Genomic DNA, 6,326 nt, shown 5'->3' with positions numbered 1-6,326 from the left:
AGTGGGAGCCAGTGAAGACACAGGAGCAGAGGCGATGTGGTATGTCACGGAGATCGAGTCTGTCCTTGAGGGAGGCCCCCGGGGGTCAGGAGACAGGGAGGAGGGGGCCCCAGGTGCGGGTGGACTCAGGGAGATTTCTCACCGGTAGGGGCCGGGGAAGGTCTGCGGGGCTTTCCCAGGGCGACTCTCCCTCCCTCCGAGGAGAAAGTTCTCTTTGCCCAGGCACGAGAGGGAAGAAGGGAATCCTTCCAGGCAAGGAGAGACGGACAGAAGCTCCTGGCAGCGCGTACGCCCCCACTGTGGCACGGGGGCAGCATGAAGCCGGCCGGTCCACACCCAGGCCCCCTGCGCACCACGCCAGGGCCCATGACACTCTGGGGACTCTCCAAAACACTTTCATTTAAAAACAGAATTAGGGGGCGCCTGGTGGCTCAGTGAGTTAAGCCGCTGCCTTCGGCTCAGGTCATGATCCCGGGGTCCTGGGATCGAGCCCTGAATTGAGTTCCCTGCTCAGTGGGGAGCCTGCTTCTCCCTCTCCCTTTGGCTTGTGTTCCCTCTCTTGCTGTGTCTCTTTCTGTCAAATAAATAAATAAAATCTTAAAAATAAATAATAAAATAAATAAAAACAGAACTAAAAAGCTTTGCTGGTCAAAAAGTGTTTTCATATAGAATATTAGAATACTCATCTTTACGCTCACATAGCTGTCAAACGTAATCTTTAATATTGTTTTTACTGGAGGAAGGGGTCCCGGAAGGCCAAAGCGTGCAAGTCACACGCAGAGGTGGTGGCACCTGGGGACAAGAGCTTGGTAGCCCGGAGTCCTGGAGAGAGTGCCCGAGGCCCGTGCACGCATGTGCCCAGTGCAGGGAGGGCTGTGTGTGAGCCAAACTGAGCTCCGACCCTGGGCTGTGCACCGTGGGGGAGCCGTCCCAGCACCCCAGAGCACCCGCACAGCAGCCCAGGGACAATGCACGGATTACCTGAGATGACAGCCACGGGGCACGGTTTGCACACACGCCGCTGAGTCCAGAGACCGAGTTCTGCACCCTCCTGCGACAGGGCCGCGCGGGGCCTGGAGGCCTCCAAGATCCACTTGGGGTCTGCCCTGGGCCGGTGCCTGCAGAAGTGGTAGCACAGGCCCCCGGAGGAGACATGTGGCAGGGGGAGCTCCTGTCCTTCGCATGCAATCACCCTGCCCTTTGCCTCTCCGCAGCAGCGCGCACCCGGGAAGGACCAGCACCCGGCAAGAACCAGGAGGGACTGGGAGGAAGGACGAGCTCCCTGCCTGCACGGCAGGCCTCCATGGGAGTGACACAAGGATGGGGCCTGTCGGGTGGGATGACCTAGGCAGAGAGGTAAGGCGGGGCACAGGCGAAGGGCGGGCCCGAGGCCTAGCTCAGCTCTCAGCCTCAATCCCCTCGTCTTGGAACGGGGCCAACAAGGTCATGGGTTGGAAAGGGCCTCGCCAGACCCAGGGAGCATCGGGACCAGAATCTGAAAGCTCTGGAGCCTGGGCGGGGAGGCGATCTGGGCCCTGAAGAGGTGGGAGACCCTCTCTGGGCTGTTGGTGGGAGGGGGGAACTGGCATTTTCCTCTACACGCCCACCCCTGGCTGAGGGCGGCCACGGTCTGCAGTGGCTAAAGGTCACGCCTCGGCGTCTGACAGGCCTTGTTAGGCTTTTGCCCTCACAGCTAGTGGGGCCTGGAGCCAGGCTCCTGCGTGGGCCGCAGGCCGGGCTGGGGCGGGGCGGGAGACCCAAGACCATCGAGCCTGGAGCCTCCCCAGGCAGGGCCCGTGGAAGGGTGAGGTGAGCCCCTTGGCCGGGAACAGGCAGGGGACTCATCCCGAGAGAAGCCCCAGAGGGCTCCCCCCACAACCCCCGCAGACAGCAGCCTCAGAGAGGGTGGGGGACCCCGGCCCCGGGCTGGGGAGTGCGAGGCCCGTACTCCCCAGACCCAGACCCGAGCCCCGGGACCCCCGTCTGCATGGGGCAGGGCGGCAGAGGCAGAGGCCAGGCTGGGGCCTCCTTCCTCCCTGCTCTGCAGCTGAGGTTACATTTTTCCCCTCTGCTGCTGCTGAATTTCCCCTCGAGTTGGATAAATAACCAGCAGGTTCCAACGTCAACGAAACAGGAGCTCGCGCTGCCGCACAAAAGTGGCTTTCAGTCCCGGCCGGCGCCTCCGGGCCCGTCCTGGCCGCAGGGCGGTGCAGCAGCCCCAGCCGGCCGGGACTGGACTCGGGACGGGGGCTCCCTGGAGGTGGGGCGTCTCTGTGCTCCCCCCATGCACTCACAGACGCCCTATTCTCGGCAGCACCCCCAAAGGGCCTGCTTCCTGCTGCCGGCTTGGCACCCCTCTGCCTCAGGAGCCTTCCTCCTTCCCTTGATCCCAGAAAGCGACCCCCCTCCAGCACTCACACGCGGGTCCCCTCTTTGGATTCTGGCCTTCCCGCAGCAGAGCCCACGCTTGTCCTTGCCCCCATAGCTCTCAGACCCAGCAGTGCACACCCTCCCTCAAAACCATCCCAGGCTCCCCACGGCCTGAGGGTAAATCCCCATCTCCCCTAGGACCCAGAGCCCCGCAGGCTGCCTCCTTCCTCCCTCCAAAGCTTTTGCAAAGGCTGTGCCCTCTGTCTAGAACACCCTTCCCTCTCTTCTCCCCGGACTCCCACTTAGCTTTGAGACCCAGGTCGGGCACCACCTTCGGACGCCCGCCGTGGGGCCTCTCTGTAATCCCAGATGTCAGCTGACATCACGGGGGTGCCCTTCTCTCCCTGACTCCCCCCCGTCCGAGAGCAACAGGACAGCAGGCGCCCAGTCTGGCCCGTCCTGTGTCCCCAGCATCTAGCCCAGGCTGCGTTGTGTGTGCAAAGGAGGCGGTCGGTGAAGGCTTGCTACCAAATATTGCTGTAAAATCACATTAACACTCCACTTACACAAAGTGAATGCAAACTACACTGTATTGACCACAGTCCAGCACCTGGGGACTGGGGGAGGGGGGTGGGGGAGGCAACGGGGAAGGTACAAGACACCTTTTAAGATTTTATTTATTTACTTATTTGTCAGAGAGAGAGAGAGAGAGGGAGCACAAGTAGGCAGAGAGGCAGACAGAGGCAGAGAAAGAAGCAGGCTCCCTACTGAGCAAGGAGCCCGATGCAGGACTTGATCCCAGGACCTTGGGATCATGACCTGGGCTAAAGGCAGCGGCTTAACCGACTGAGCCACCCAGGCTCCCTCATTAGCGTTATTTTTTAACCCTGGCATTGTTGCTTGCCCTTTGGTCAGTAGCTTGAACTGTCTCTAGGCCCATTTCCTCACCTAAAAATTAAAATCAATAATAACCAGCTTGTAAGGTGTTAAGAGGACTAAATAAAATATAAATTAATACTTAATAAATGATACTTATCTTTAACGGCCTTTTGCACAGTACCGGCTCGTTATTATCTATAGCAGTCACATATGTGCGAATCGCTAACATTTTAATGTGTTGTTTCCCAGTAAGACATTGGCACTTTAACCAGAAGATAGTCATTATCTGCACTGATCGTGGTGATGAGCTCACAAGTATGTCCACATGTCGGAACTCACCAAATTGTACCCTTCAAATATGGAAACTCTACGTCAATGGTGTACCTCAATCATGCTGTAAAAACTCCACACACCCATTGATCTGTCAAGTTCCTGCGCTCGACGCTATAAAAATAAAACCACAAGCACATTCAGGACTTGACAAATATTTTCTGTAAAGAGCCAAAAAGTAAAAGTTTTCCATTTTGTGGCCTGTGTAGTCTCGGTCGCAACGACTCACCTCTGCCATCAGAGCTCAAAGACCAGGGACTCCGTGTCAACCAGTGACGGTGGTTTTGTTCCAATAAAACTTTATTTACAGAAACAGGCAGCGGGCCAGGTTTGACTTGTGCAGCACAGTTTGTACGCCCGGAACATGGATCCGTGTGGTGATAGTAATAGAAGCCACCTGAATGTCTATCTAAAGGGGGTTAGCTGAGTAATTGATAATAATTCCACACTGTGGGAATCAGAGCGACAATTAAAAAGAATGGGTTGGATCCCACGTGTTGACATGGAAAGACATTCGTGACAGATTTTTTTTTTGTTTCAACTATTTTATTATGAGAATTTAAAAATATACAGAAAAGCATGGGTGCCTGGGTGGCTCAGTGGGTTAAGCCTCTGCCTTCCGCTTAGGTCATGATCCCAGGGCCCTGGGATCGAGCCCCATATCGGGCTCTCTACTCGGCGGGGAGCCTACTTCCTCCTCTCTCTCTGCCTGCCTCTCTGCCTACTTGAGATCTCTGTCTGTCAAATAAATAAATAAAATCTTTTAAAAATAAATAAATAAATAAAATATACAGAAAAGTTAAGCCAAATTTATAGTTGAGCACCTGAAGACTCACTGTGTAGATTCAGTCATTAACATTTTGCTGCACTTAAAATAATTATGTTTTTTTAAGATTTTATTTATTCATTTGACAGACAGATCACAAGTCGGCAGAGAGGCAGGCAGGGAGAGAGAGAGGGGGAAGCAGGCTCCCCGCTGAGCAGAGAGCCTGACGTAGGACTCGACCTGAGCCGAAGGCAGAGGCTTAACCCACTGAGCCACCCAGGCGCCCCACTGCACTTATTTTCATCATCTCTCCATCCATCTACCCATGACCGATTTTTAGGTGAGAGAAATGAGTTATAAAATGTATGCTATTGGGGCACCGGGGTGGCTCCATCAGTTGAGCGCCTAACTTTTGATTTCTGCTCAGGTCATGATCTCAGGGTCATGAGATTAAACCCCCTGATGGGCTCCGCACTGTGCGTGGAGCCTCCTTGAGATTCTCTGTCTCTCCCTCTGCCCCTCCCCCCACTCCACTCTCCCATTCTTTCTCTCTCAAAAAAGAAACGTACAATATTAATTCCATTTTAGTAAAACAAAAAGCAAGAAAAGACAGCACTGAGCATGTGTGTGTTTGCAAAGTCTAGGAGAAAGTATCAAAAGAGGTGCCTGATCTCTCTTTTTTTTTTTCCCCCAGAGTTTATTTCTCTAGCGGGGGGAGCCAGGCACAAGCAGGGGGAGCAGCAGAGGGAGAGGGAGAAGCAGGCTCCCCGCTGAGCAGGGAGCACAATGCAGGCCTGCATTCCGGGTCCCTGGGATCATGACCTGAGCCAAAGGCAGACACTTAACTGACTGAGCCCTCAGAGGCCCAAGAGGCACCTGAACTCCTAATGCCCATTCCCCGAGGGCCAGGTTTGTAAGGAGAAGGCGGACATGATCATCTTGCTTCTCTCCTCGCCTCTAATGCTGATGACTGGTGAACATGGGGAATGCCCTAACGAGGAATTTAAAAAATTCTTCTTTAGTAAGAATGGAACCGTCTCGTCCAGCCCTGACATTGTCGTCAAGGGAAACGGACTCAGAACCAGGGTTCAAGTTTTGGGGAGGTGGGCCCATTCCCCCATTCCCAGAGCCCCGGCAAGCATGTCAGCCAGCCCTGCCCTGTGCACGGGGGGGGGGGGGGGGGGGGGTGCAAACACAGGAATGACCAGGCCCCTGCGTGTCCCTGTCGCCCAGCCCCAGCGCTCAGGAGTGGGTGCATCCGTGGACCTTCCAGGTACCCCCCCAGACCCCCGCTGCCCGCACCAGCAGCAGCCCTCCTGCGGGGTGTCCTGGGCACCTGGAGAAGGGGCGGGCTGAGCCGGCTTCCTCACGCAAACACCTCCGTGCTCAGGCTCCAATCGCTACACTTCCCCATCCGCAGGCCCCACGGGCATTCAGGCTCTTCCAGAAAGATCAACGGGGCCTCCTCATCACAGCATGATTTTCATTCAACAAACATTCATGGGAACTCGCTCCGGGCCGGGCACCCAAGACACCCAGGTGCTTCCAGGCTTGTGGGGAAGACAGGCACAGGTGTGGTGGCCACAGGGCACAGAGGCGGGCACCAGGGCCATCAGGTGGGCGGTCGTCCTGGAGAAGGCAGGCTCCGAGCCAAGCGAGGGCAGGGCAGCAAGTGTCCAGTGGGGGAGACAGGTGGCCATAGTGAGAAGGGCCTCGGGGAGTGCAAGCCAGGGAGAAGAAGTGGGGGGGATGAGGAGGAAGGGGTGTCCCTTCCCACGTGTGCAGGGCCGCCAGGAAGGAGCCGAGAGGGGTTGACGACCACATGGCCCCTGTCTCCGGCCCCTCTGCCCAGCCAAGCAGGAGGGGGGGGGTGGGCACCGATGGTAATCCCCCTCCTCCCAGTCCATCCTCTCCCTTTCAGCGAGCCCTCGGGTATTGTTCCGCCTTTGTAAAGACAGAGATCCAGTGACAAAGCCGGGTG

This window comes from Meles meles, chromosome 21 (genome assembly GCF_922984935.1).
Source record: "Meles meles chromosome 21, mMelMel3.1 paternal haplotype, whole genome shotgun sequence".
NCBI classification, from domain to species: domain Eukaryota; kingdom Metazoa; phylum Chordata; class Mammalia; order Carnivora; family Mustelidae; genus Meles; species Meles meles.
The sequence above is the reverse complement of the archived record's forward strand: the minus strand, read 5'-3'. Positions refer to the sequence as shown.